We start from the raw sequence: 13572 nt of genomic DNA on the forward strand, positions 1-13572 counted from the left end.
ACTACATTCAATGCGATTGTCACAACTAAGACAACCCCAAAGAGAAGCACTTATGAACTAAGGAATCATCGGTGTCTCAGTTTGAGGTTATCTGAATGCGATTTCATTGAGGTCCATCTTCCGTTGCCATCCGTAGTATTTGTCATGCTCAACCGCCCCAACAAGTAGCACTTACTGAATGTAAACACACAAGCCAATGCTCAAGTTGAGGCAATATAAAAGACTTCCAGTGAGGGAGTTATGGGTATCCCCGTAGTGCACATGGTTCTTCCTTGGATCCTTGCTGTGTCCCAGAAGCTGTGGAAGTGATGTTTCTTGCACAGATTTGCCCATCTTAAATACAAAATGCCGGCCAGTCACATGAACTCCGCCTACTTTTAGATGAAGTTTCAATGGTCTCGACTAGGACGGTAAACAATGGCGCGAGGAAGAGACGATCATCCTTAAATGTATGCATAGCATTAGCATTTGACGAGTGGTCAATTAGACTGCAATGAGTCATTTTGGTGCCACTCTGTGCCAGATGGTGGCCTGCAGTTGCAGCTCCATCAGCAGTACTTTGAAAAAAATAAAAAAATAGTTAGCACTGTATATCTATTCCAAATAGCATATTCAACCGCGAGACCTAAAGACAGCTTCTAAAACAATAGACAACACATCTGAATGCGAATCCAATGCAGAACGACCGAGTAAAATAAAATAGCATGCCTCACTAGAGTTTTCAAAGGACACACAGCAGACGCATAGATCAGAAAAACTACCCCAACAAGAAGCACTTACTGCATTGAAAAACAAAGTTAGTGTTTTCGTAAGGGTAATCATAGTGACCAAGTCTGGACAAAGAGAGAGAAACTGTACTGCGTTCAATCCGATCCGATTGTCACAACTAAGACAACCCCAAAGAGAAGCACTTATGAACACTAGCATCACCAGTGGCTCTCTTTGAAGTGATCTGAGAGCGTTTCCCATACAATGTCGTCTTCCGGCCGGCTTCTTCTTCCATTCAGTTGCTTTATTCACTTAAAACTGCCCCAACATTTAGCACTTACTGAATTCAACAGTCAATGCTCAAGTTAGGGTAGTATGAGGATTTAGCAAGCGTGTGCTTTGCATTTGTCTCCTGCTGTCTCTTGATATATATATCTGTTGAAGAACACACAACCAAGACAACTCCAAAGAGAAGCACTTATGAACTAAAGAATCATCAGTGTCTCCGTTTGAGGTTATCTGAATGTGGTTTCACTGAGATCTATCTTTAGTAGAGCATATCTAACCAGAGTTTTCGAATGACATACCTGCAGATGCATCGATCAGAAAAACTACCCCAACAAGAAGCACTTACTGCATTGAAAATCAAAGTTAGTGTTTTTGTAAGGGTAATCATAATGACCAAACCTGGACAAAGAGAGAGAAAAACTGTACTACATTCAATGCGATTGTCACAACTAAGACAACCCCAAAGAGAAGCACTTATGAACTAAGGAATCATCGGTGTCTCAGTTTGAGGTTATCTGAATGCGATTTCATTGAGGTCCATCTTCCGTTGCCATCCGTAGTATTTGTCATGCTCAACCGCCCCAACAAGTAGCACTTACTGAATGTAAACACACAAGCCAATGCTCAAGTTGAGGCAATATAAAAGACTTCCAGTGAGGGAGTTATGGGTATCCCCGTAGTGCACATGGTTCTTCCTTGGATCCTTGCTGTGTCCCAGAAGCTGTGGAAGTGATGTTTCTTGCACAGATTTGCCCATCTTAAATACAAAATGCCGGCCAGTCACATGAACTCTGCCTACTTTTAGATGAAGTTTCAATGGTCTCGATTAGGTCGGTAAACAATGGCGCGAGGAAGAGACGATCATCCTTAAATGTATGCATAGCATTAGCATTTGACGAGTGGTCAATTAGACTGCAATGAGTCATTTTGGTGCCACTCTGTGCCAGATGGTGGCCTGCAGTTGCAGCTCCATCAGCAGTACTTTGAAAAAAATTAAAAAATAGTTAGCACTGTATATCTATTCCAAATAGCATATTCAACCGCGAGACCTAAAGACAGCTTCTAAAACAATAGACAACACATCTGAATGCGAATCCAATGCAGAACGACCGAGTAAAATAAAATAGCATGCCTCACTAGAGTTTTCAAAGGACACACAGCAGACGCATAGATCAGAAAAACTACCCCAACAAGAAGCACTTACTGCATTGAAAAACAAAGTTAGTGTTTTCGTAAGGGTAATCATAGTGACCAAGTCTGGACAAAGAGAGAGAAACTGTACTGCGTTCAATCCGATCCGATTGTCACAACTAAGACAACCCCAAAGAGAAGCACTTATGAACACTAGCATCACCAGTGGCTCTCTTTGAAGTGATCTGAGAGCGTTTCCCATACAATGTCGTCTTCCGGCCGGCTTCTTCTTCCATTCAGTTGCTTTATTCACTTAAAACTGCCCCAACATTTAGCACTTACTGAATTCAACAGTCAATGCTCAAGTTAGGGTAGTATGAGGATTTAGCAAGCGTGTGCTTTGCATTTGTCTCCTGCTGTCTCTTGATATATATATCTGTTGAAGAACACACAACCAAGACAACTCCAAAGAGAAGCACTTATGAACTAAAGAATCATCAGTGTCTCCGTTTGAGGTTATCTGAATGTGGTTTCACTGAGATCTATCTTTAGTAGAGCATATCTAACCAGAGTTTTCGAATGACATACCTGCAGATGCATCGATCAGAAAAACTACCCCAACAAGAAGCACTTACTGCATTGAAAATCAAAGTTAGTGTTTTTGTAAGGGTAATCATAATGACCAAACCTGGACAAAGAGAGAGAAAAACTGTACTACATTCAATGCGATTGTCACAACTAAGACAACCCCAAAGAGAAGCACTTATGAACTAAGGAATCATCGGTGTCTCAGTTTGAGGTTATCTGAATGCGATTTCATTGAGGTCCATCTTCCGTTGCCATCCGTAGTATTTGTCATGCTCAACCGCCCCAACAAGTAGCACTTACTGAATGTAAACACACAAGCCAATGCTCAAGTTGAGGCAATATAAAAGACTTCCAGTGAGGGAGTTATGGGTATCCCCGTAGTGCACATGGTTCTTCCTTGGATCCTTGCTGTGTCCCAGAAGCTGTGGAAGTGATGTTTCTTGCACAGATTTGCCCATCTTAAATACAAAATGCCGGCCAGTCACATGAACTCCGCCTACTTTTAGATGAAGTTTCAATGGTCTCGATTAGGTCGGTAAACAATGGCGCGAGGAAGAGACGATCATCCTTAAATGTATGCATAGCATTAGCATTTGACGAGTGGTCAATTAGACTGCAATGAGTCATTTTGGTGCCACTCTGTGCCAGATGGTGGCCTGCAGTTGCAGCTCGATCAGCAGTACTTTGAAAAAAATTAAAAAATAGTTAGCACTGTATATCTATTCCAAATAGCATATTCAACCGCGAGACCTAAAGACAGCTTCTAAAACAATAGACAACACATCTGAATGCGAATCCAATGCAGAACGACCGAGTAAAATAAAATAGCATGCCTCACTAGAGTTTTCAAAGGACACACAGCAGACGCATAGATCAGAAAAACTACCCCAACAAGAAGCACTTACTGCATTGAAAAACAAAGTTAGTGTTTTCGTAAGGGTAATCATAGTGACCAAGTCTGGACAAAGAGAGAGAAACTGTACTGCGTTCAATCCGATCCGATTGTCACAACTAAGACAACCCCAAAGAGAAGCACTTATGAACACTAGCATCACCAGTGGCTCTCTTTGAAGTGATCTGAGAGCGTTTCCCATACAATGTCGTCTTCCGGCCGGCTTCTTCTTCCATTCAGTTGCTTTATTCACTTAAAACTGCCCCAACATTTAGCACTTACTGAATTCAACAGTCAATGCTCAAGTTAGGGTAGTATGAGGATTTAGCAAGCGTGTGCTTTGCATTTGTCTCCTGCTGTCTCTTGATATATATATCTGTTGAAGAACACACAACCAAGACAACTCCAAAGAGAAGCACTTATGAACTAAAGAATCATCAGTGTCTCCGTTTGAGGTTATCTGAATGTGGTTTCACTGAGATCTATCTTTAGTAGAGCATATCTAACCAGAGTTTTCGAATGACATACCTGCAGATGCATCGATCAGAAAAACTACCCCAACAAGAAGCACTTACTGCATTGAAAATCAAAGTTAGTGTTTTTGTAAGGGTAATCATAATGACCAAACCTGGACAAAGAGAGAGAAAAACTGTACTACATTCAATGCGATTGTCACAACTAAGACAACCCCAAAGAGAAGCACTTATGAACTAAGGAATCATCGGTGTCTCAGTTTGAGGTTATCTGAATGCGATTTCATTGAGGTCCATCTTCCGTTGCCATCCGTAGTATTTGTCATGCTCAACCGCCCCAACAAGTAGCACTTACTGAATGTAAACACACAAGCCAATGCTCAAGTTGAGGCAATATAAAAGACTTCCAGTGAGGGAGTTATGGGTATCCCCGTAGTGCACATGGTTCTTCCTTGGATCCTTGCTGTGTCCCAGAAGCTGTGGAAGTGATGTTTCTTGCACAGATTTGCCCATCTTAAATACAAAATGCCGGCCAGTCACATGAACTCCGCCTACTTTTAGATGAAGTTTCAATGGTCTCGATTAGGACGGTAAACAATGGCGCGAGGAAGAGACGATCATCCTTAAATGTATGCATAGCATTAGCATTTGACGAGTGGTCAATTAGACTGCAATGAGTCATTTTGGTGCCACTCTGTGCCAGATGGTGGCCTGCAGTTGCAGCTCCATCAGCAGTACTTTGAAAAAAATAAAAAAATAGTTAGCACTGTATATCTATTCCAAATAGCATATTCAACCGCGAGACCTAAAGACAGCTTCTAAAACAATAGACAACACATCTGAATGCGAATCCAATGCAGAACGACCGAGTAAAATAAAATAGCATGCCTCACTAGAGTTTTCAAAGGACACACAGCAGACGCATAGATCAGAAAAACTACCCCAACAAGAAGCACTTACTGCATTGAAAAACAAAGTTAGTGTTTTCGTAAGGGTAATCATAGTGACCAAGTCTGGACAAAGAGAGAGAAACTGTACTGCGTTCAATCCGATCCGATTGTCACAACTAAGACAACCCCAAAGAGAAGCACTTATGAACACTAGCATCACCAGTGGCTCTCTTTGAAGTGATCTGAGAGCGTTTCCCATACAATGTCGTCTTCCGGCCGGCTTCTTCTTCCATTCAGTTGCTTTATTCACTTAAAACTGCCCCAACATTTAGCACTTACTGAATTCAACAGTCAATGCTCAAGTTAGGGTAGTATGAGGATTTAGCAAGCGTGTGCTTTGCATTTGTCTCCTGCTGTCTCTTGATATATATATCTGTTGAAGAACACACAACCAAGACAACTCCAAAGAGAAGCACTTATGAACTAAAGAATCATCAGTGTCTCCGTTTGAGGTTATCTGAATGTGGTTTCACTGAGATCTATCTTTAGTAGAGCATATCTAACCAGAGTTTTCGAATGACATACCTGCAGATGCATCGATCAGAAAAACTACCCCAACAAGAAGCACTTACTGCATTGAAAATCAAAGTTAGTGTTTTTGTAAGGGTAATCATAATGACCAAACCTGGACAAAGAGAGAGAAAAACTGTACTACATTCAATGCGATTGTCACAACTAAGACAACCCCAAAGAGAAGCACTTATGAACTAAGGAATCATCGGTGTCTCAGTTTGAGGTTATCTGAATGCGATTTCATTGAGGTCCATCTTCCGTTGCCATCCGTAGTATTTGTCATGCTCAACCGCCCCAACAAGTAGCACTTACTGAATGTAAACACACAAGCCAATGCTCAAGTTGAGGCAATATAAAAGACTTCCAGTGAGGGAGTTATGGGTATCCCCGTAGTGCACATGGTTCTTCCTTGGATCCTTGCTGTGTCCCAGAAGCTGTGGAAGTGATGTTTCTTGCACAGATTTGCCCATCTTAAATACAAAATGCCGGCCAGTCACATGAACTCCGCCTACTTTTAGATGAAGTTTCAATGGTCTCGATTAGGACGGTAAACAATGGCGCGAGGAAGAGACGATCATCCTTAAATGTATGCATAGCATTAGCATTTGACGAGTGGTCAATTAGACTGCAATGAGTCATTTTGGTGCCACTCTGTGCCAGATGGTGGCCTGCAGTTGCAGCTCCATCAGCAGTACTTTGAAAAAAATAAAAAAATAGTTAGCACTGTATATCTATTCCAAATAGCATATTCAACCGCGAGACCTAAAGACAGCTTCTAAAACAATAGACAACACATCTGAATGCGAATCCAATGCAGAACGACCGAGTAAAATAAAATAGCATGCCTCACTAGAGTTTTCAAAGGACACACAGCAGACGCATAGATCAGAAAAACTACCCCAACAAGAAGCACTTACTGCATTGAAAAACAAAGTTAGTGTTTTCGTAAGGGTAATCATAGTGACCAAGTCTGGACAAAGAGAGAGAAACTGTACTGCGTTCAATCCGATCCGATTGTCACAACTAAGACAACCCCAAAGAGAAGCACTTATGAACACTAGCATCACCAGTGGCTCTCTTTGAAGTGATCTGAGAGCGTTTCCCATACAATGTCGTCTTCCGGCCGGCTTCTTCTTCCATTCAGTTGCTTTATTCACTTAAAACTGCCCCAACATTTAGCACTTACTGAATTCAACAGTCAATGCTCAAGTTAGGGTAGTATGAGGATTTAGCAAGCGTGTGCTTTGCATTTGTCTCCTGCTGTCTCTTGATATATATATCTGTTGAAGAACACACAACCAAGACAACTCCAAAGAGAAGCACTTATGAACTAAAGAATCATCAGTGTCTCCGTTTGAGGTTATCTGAATGTGGTTTCACTGAGATCTATCTTTAGTAGAGCATATCTAACCAGAGTTTTCGAATGACATACCTGCAGATGCATCGATCAGAAAAACTACCCCAACAAGAAGCACTTACTGCATTGAAAATCAAAGTTAGTGTTTTTGTAAGGGTAATCATAATGACCAAACCTGGACAAAGAGAGAGAAAAACTGTACTACATTCAATGCGATTGTCACAACTAAGACAACCCCAAAGAGAAGCACTTATGAACTAAGGAATCATCGGTGTCTCAGTTTGAGGTTATCTGAATGCGATTTCATTGAGGTCCATCTTCCGTTGCCATCCGTAGTATTTGTCATGCTCAACCGCCCCAACAAGTAGCACTTACTGAATGTAAACACACAAGCCAATGCTCAAGTTGAGGCAATATAAAAGACTTCCAGTGAGGGAGTTATGGGTATCCCCGTAGTGCACATGGTTCTTCCTTGGATCCTTGCTGTGTCCCAGAAGCTGTGGAAGTGATGTTTCTTGCACAGATTTGCCCATCTTAAATACAAAATGCCGGCCAGTCACATGAACTCCGCCTACTTTTAGATGAAGTTTCAATGGTCTCGATTAGGTCGGTAAACAATGGCGCGAGGAAGAGACGATCATCCTTAAATGTATGCATAGCATTAGCATTTGACGAGTGGTCAATTAGACTGCAATGAGTCATTTTGGTGCCACTCTGTGCCAGATGGTGGCCTGCAGTTGCAGCTCCATCAGCAGTACTTTGAAAAAAATTAAAAAATAGTTAGCACTGTATATCTATTCCAAATAGCATATTCAACCGCGAGACCTAAAGACAGCTTCTAAAACAATAGACAACACATCTGAATGCGAATCCAATGCAGAACGACCGAGTAAAATAAAATAGCATGCCTCACTAGAGTTTTCAAAGGACACACAGCAGACGCATAGATCAGAAAAACTACCCCAACAAGAAGCACTTACTGCATTGAAAAACAAAGTTAGTGTTTTCGTAAGGGTAATCATAGTGACCAAGTCTGGACAAAGAGAGAGAAACTGTACTGCGTTCAATCCGATCCGATTGTCACAACTAAGACAACCCCAAAGAGAAGCACTTATGAACACTAGCATCACCAGTGGCTCTCTTTGAAGTGATCTGAGAGCGTTTCCCATACAATGTCGTCTTCCGGCCGGCTTCTTCTTCCATTCAGTTGCTTTATTCACTTAAAACTGCCCCAACATTTAGCACTTACTGAATTCAACAGTCAATGCTCAAGTTAGGGTAGTATGAGGATTTAGCAAGCGTGTGCTTTGCATTTGTCTCCTGCTGTCTCTTGATATATATATCTGTTGAAGAACACACAACCAAGACAACTCCAAAGAGAAGCACTTATGAACTAAAGAATCATCAGTGTCTCCGTTTGAGGTTATCTGAATGTGGTTTCACTGAGATCTATCTTTAGTAGAGCATATCTAACCAGAGTTTTCGAATGACATACCTGCAGATGCATCGATCAGAAAAACTACCCCAACAAGAAGCACTTACTGCATTGAAAATCAAAGTTAGTGTTTTTGTAAGGGTAATCATAATGACCAAACCTGGACAAAGAGAGAGAAAAACTGTACTACATTCAATGCGATTGTCACAACTAAGACAACCCCAAAGAGAAGCACTTATGAACTAAGGAATCATCGGTGTCTCAGTTTGAGGTTATCTGAATGCGATTTCATTGAGGTCCATCTTCCGTTGCCATCCGTAGTATTTGTCATGCTCAACCGCCCCAACAAGTAGCACTTACTGAATGTAAACACACAAGCCAATGCTCAAGTTGAGGCAATATAAAAGACTTCCAGTGAGGGAGTTATGGGTATCCCCGTAGTGCACATGGTTCTTCCTTGGATCCTTGCTGTGTCCCAGAAGCTGTGGAAGTGATGTTTCTTGCACAGATTTGCCCATCTTAAATACAAAATGCCGGCCAGTCACATGAACTCTGCCTACTTTTAGATGAAGTTTCAATGGTCTCGATTAGGTCGGTAAACAATGGCGCGAGGAAGAGACGATCATCCTTAAATGTATGCATAGCATTAGCATTTGACGAGTGGTCAATTAGACTGCAATGAGTCATTTTGGTGCCACTCTGTGCCAGATGGTGGCCTGCAGTTGCAGCTCCATCAGCAGTACTTTGAAAAAAATTAAAAAATAGTTAGCACTGTATATCTATTCCAAATAGCATATTCAACCGCGAGACCTAAAGACAGCTTCTAAAACAATAGACAACACATCTGAATGCGAATCCAATGCAGAACGACCGAGTAAAATAAAATAGCATGCCTCACTAGAGTTTTCAAAGGACACACAGCAGACGCATAGATCAGAAAAACTACCCCAACAAGAAGCACTTACTGCATTGAAAAACAAAGTTAGTGTTTTCGTAAGGGTAATCATAGTGACCAAGTCTGGACAAAGAGAGAGAAACTGTACTGCGTTCAATCCGATCCGATTGTCACAACTAAGACAACCCCAAAGAGAAGCACTTATGAACACTAGCATCACCAGTGGCTCTCTTTGAAGTGATCTGAGAGCGTTTCCCATACAATGTCGTCTTCCGGCCGGCTTCTTCTTCCATTCAGTTGCTTTATTCACTTAAAACTGCCCCAACATTTAGCACTTACTGAATTCAACAGTCAATGCTCAAGTTAGGGTAGTATGAGGATTTAGCAAGCGTGTGCTTTGCATTTGTCTCCTGCTGTCTCTTGATATATATATCTGTTGAAGAACACACAACCAAGACAACTCCAAAGAGAAGCACTTATGAACTAAAGAATCATCAGTGTCTCCGTTTGAGGTTATCTGAATGTGGTTTCACTGAGATCTATCTTTAGTAGAGCATATCTAACCAGAGTTTTCGAATGACATACCTGCAGATGCATCGATCAGAAAAACTACCCCAACAAGAAGCACTTACTGCATTGAAAATCAAAGTTAGTGTTTTTGTAAGGGTAATCATAATGACCAAACCTGGACAAAGAGAGAGAAAAACTGTACTACATTCAATGCGATTGTCACAACTAAGACAACCCCAAAGAGAAGCACTTATGAACTAAGGAATCATCGGTGTCTCAGTTTGAGGTTATCTGAATGCGATTTCATTGAGGTCCATCTTCCGTTGCCATCCGTAGTATTTGTCATGCTCAACCGCCCCAACAAGTAGCACTTACTGAATGTAAACACACAAGCCAATGCTCAAGTTGAGGCAATATAAAAGACTTCCAGTGAGGGAGTTATGGGTATCCCCGTAGTGCACATGGTTCTTCCTTGGATCCTTGCTGTGTCCCAGAAGCTGTGGAAGTGATGTTTCTTGCACAGATTTGCCCATCTTAAATACAAAATGCCGGCCAGTCACATGAACTCCGCCTACTTTTAGATGAAGTTTCAATGGTCTCGATTAGGACGGTAAACAATGGCGCGAGGAAGAGACGATCATCCTTAAATGTATGCATAGCATTAGCATTTGACGAGTGGTCAATTAGACTGCAATGAGTCATTTTGGTGCCACTCTGTGCCAGATGGTGGCCTGCAGTTGCAGCTCCATCAGCAGTACTTTGAAAAAAATAAAAAAATAGTTAGCACTGTATATCTATTCCAAATAGCATATTCAACCGCGAGACCTAAAGACAGCTTCTAAAACAATAGACAACACATCTGAATGCGAATCCAATGCAGAACGACCGAGTAAAATAAAATAGCATGCCTCACTAGAGTTTTCAAAGGACACACAGCAGACGCATAGATCAGAAAAACTACCCCAACAAGAAGCACTTACTGCATTGAAAAACAAAGTTAGTGTTTTCGTAAGGGTAATCATAGTGACCAAGTCTGGACAAAGAGAGAGAAACTGTACTGCGTTCAATCCGATCCGATTGTCACAACTAAGACAACCCCAAAGAGAAGCACTTATGAACACTAGCATCACCAGTGGCTCTCTTTGAAGTGATCTGAGAGCGTTTCCCATACAATGTCGTCTTCCGGCCGGCTTCTTCTTCCATTCAGTTGCTTTATTCACTTAAAACTGCCCCAACATTTAGCACTTACTGAATTCAACAGTCAATGCTCAAGTTAGGGTAGTATGAGGATTTAGCAAGCGTGTGCTTTGCATTTGTCTCCTGCTGTCTCTTGATATATATATCTGTTGAAGAACACACAACCAAGACAACTCCAAAGAGAAGCACTTATGAACTAAAGAATCATCAGTGTCTCCGTTTGAGGTTATCTGAATGTGGTTTCACTGAGATCTATCTTTAGTAGAGCATATCTAACCAGAGTTTTCGAATGACATACCTGCAGATGCATCGATCAGAAAAACTACCCCAACAAGAAGCACTTACTGCATTGAAAATCAAAGTTAGTGTTTTTGTAAGGGTAATCATAATGACCAAACCTGGACAAAGAGAGAGAAAAACTGTACTACATTCAATGCGATTGTCACAACTAAGACAACCCCAAAGAGAAGCACTTATGAACTAAGGAATCATCGGTGTCTCAGTTTGAGGTTATCTGAATGCGATTTCATTGAGGTCCATCTTCCGTTGCCATCCGTAGTATTTGTCATGCTCAACCGCCCCAACAAGTAGCACTTACTGAATGTAAACACACAAGCCAATGCTCAAGTTGAGGCAATATAAAAGACTTCCAGTGAGGGAGTTATGGGTATCCCCGTAGTGCACATGGTTCTTCCTTGGATCCTTGCTGTGTCCCAGAAGCTGTGGAAGTGATGTTTCTTGCACAGATTTGCCCATCTTAAATACAAAATGCCGGCCAGTCACATGAACTCCGCCTACTTTTAGATGAAGTTTCAATGGTCTCGATTAGGACGGTAAACAATGGCGCGAGGAAGAGACGATCATCCTTAAATGTATGCATAGCATTAGCATTTGACGAGTGGTCAATTAGACTGCAATGAGTCATTTTGGTGCCACTCTGTGCCAGATGGTGGCCTGCAGTTGCAGCTCCATCAGCAGTACTTTGAAAAAAATTAAAAAATAGTTAGCACTGTATATCTATTCCAAATAGCATATTCAACCGCGAGACCTAAAGACAGCTTCTAAAACAATAGACAACACATCTGAATGCGAATCCAATGCAGAACGACCGAGTAAAATAAAATAGCATGCCTCACTAGAGTTTTCAAAGGACACACAGCAGACGCATAGATCAGAAAAACTACCCCAACAAGAAGCACTTACTGCATTGAAAAACAAAGTTAGTGTTTTCGTAAGGGTAATCATAGTGACCAAGTCTGGACAAAGAGAGAGAAACTGTACTGCGTTCAATCCGATCCGATTGTCACAACTAAGACAACCCCAAAGAGAAGCACTTATGAACACTAGCATCACCAGTGGCTCTCTTTGAAGTGATCTGAGAGCGTTTCCCATACAATGTCGTCTTCCGGCCGGCTTCTTCTTCCATTCAGTTGCTTTATTCACTTAAAACTGCCCCAACATTTAGCACTTACTGAATTCAACAGTCAATGCTCAAGTTAGGGTAGTATGAGGATTTAGCAAGCGTGTGCTTTGCATTTGTCTCCTGCTGTCTCTTGATATATATATCTGTTGAAGAACACACAACCAAGACAACTCCAAAGAGAAGCACTTATGAACTAAAGAATCATCAGTGTCTCCGTTTGAGGTTATCTGAATGTGGTTTCACTGAGATCTATCTTTAGTAGAGCATATCTAACCAGAGTTTTCGAATGACATACCTGCAGATGCATCGATCAGAAAAACTACCCCAACAAGAAGCACTTACTGCATTGAAAATCAAAGTTAGTGTTTTTGTAAGGGTAATCATAATGACCAAACCTGGACAAAGAGAGAGAAAAACTGTACTACATTCAATGCGATTGTCACAACTAAGACAACCCCAAAGAGAAGCACTTATGAACTAAGGAATCATCGGTGTCTCAGTTTGAGGTTATCTGAATGCGATTTCATTGAGGTCCATCTTCCGTTGCCATCCGTAGTATTTGTCATGCTCAACCGCCCCAACAAGTAGCACTTACTGAATGTAAACACACAAGCCAATGCTCAAGTTGAGGCAATATAAAAGACTTCCAGTGAGGGAGTTATGGGTATCCCCGTAGTGCACATGGTTCTTCCTTGGATCCTTGCTGTGTCCCAGAAGCTGTGGAAGTGATGTTTCTTGCACAGATTTGCCCATCTTAAATACAAAATGCCGGCCAGTCACATGAACTCTGCCTACTTTTAGATGAAGTTTCAATGGTCTCGATTAGGTCGGTAAACAATGGCGCGAGGAAGAGACGATCATCCTTAAATGTATGCATAGCATTAGCATTTGACGAGTGGTCAATTAGACTGCAATGAGTCATTTTGGTGCCACTCTGTGCCAGATGGTGGCCTGCAGTTGCAGCTCCATCAGCAGTACTTTGAAAAAAATAAAAAAATAGTTAGCACTGTATATCTATTCCAAATAGCATATTCAACCGCGAGACCTAAAGACAGCTTCTAAAACAATAGACAACACATCTGAATGCGAATCCAATGCAGAACGACCGAGTAAAATAAAATAGCATGCCTCACTAGAGTTTTCAAAGGACACACAGCAGACGCATAGATCAGAAAAACTACCCCAACAAGAAGCACTTACTGCATTGAAAAA

This window comes from Cyclopterus lumpus, chromosome 15 (assembly GCF_009769545.1).
Source record: "Cyclopterus lumpus isolate fCycLum1 chromosome 15, fCycLum1.pri, whole genome shotgun sequence".
Classification (NCBI taxonomy): Eukaryota; Metazoa; Chordata; class Actinopteri; order Perciformes; family Cyclopteridae; genus Cyclopterus; species Cyclopterus lumpus.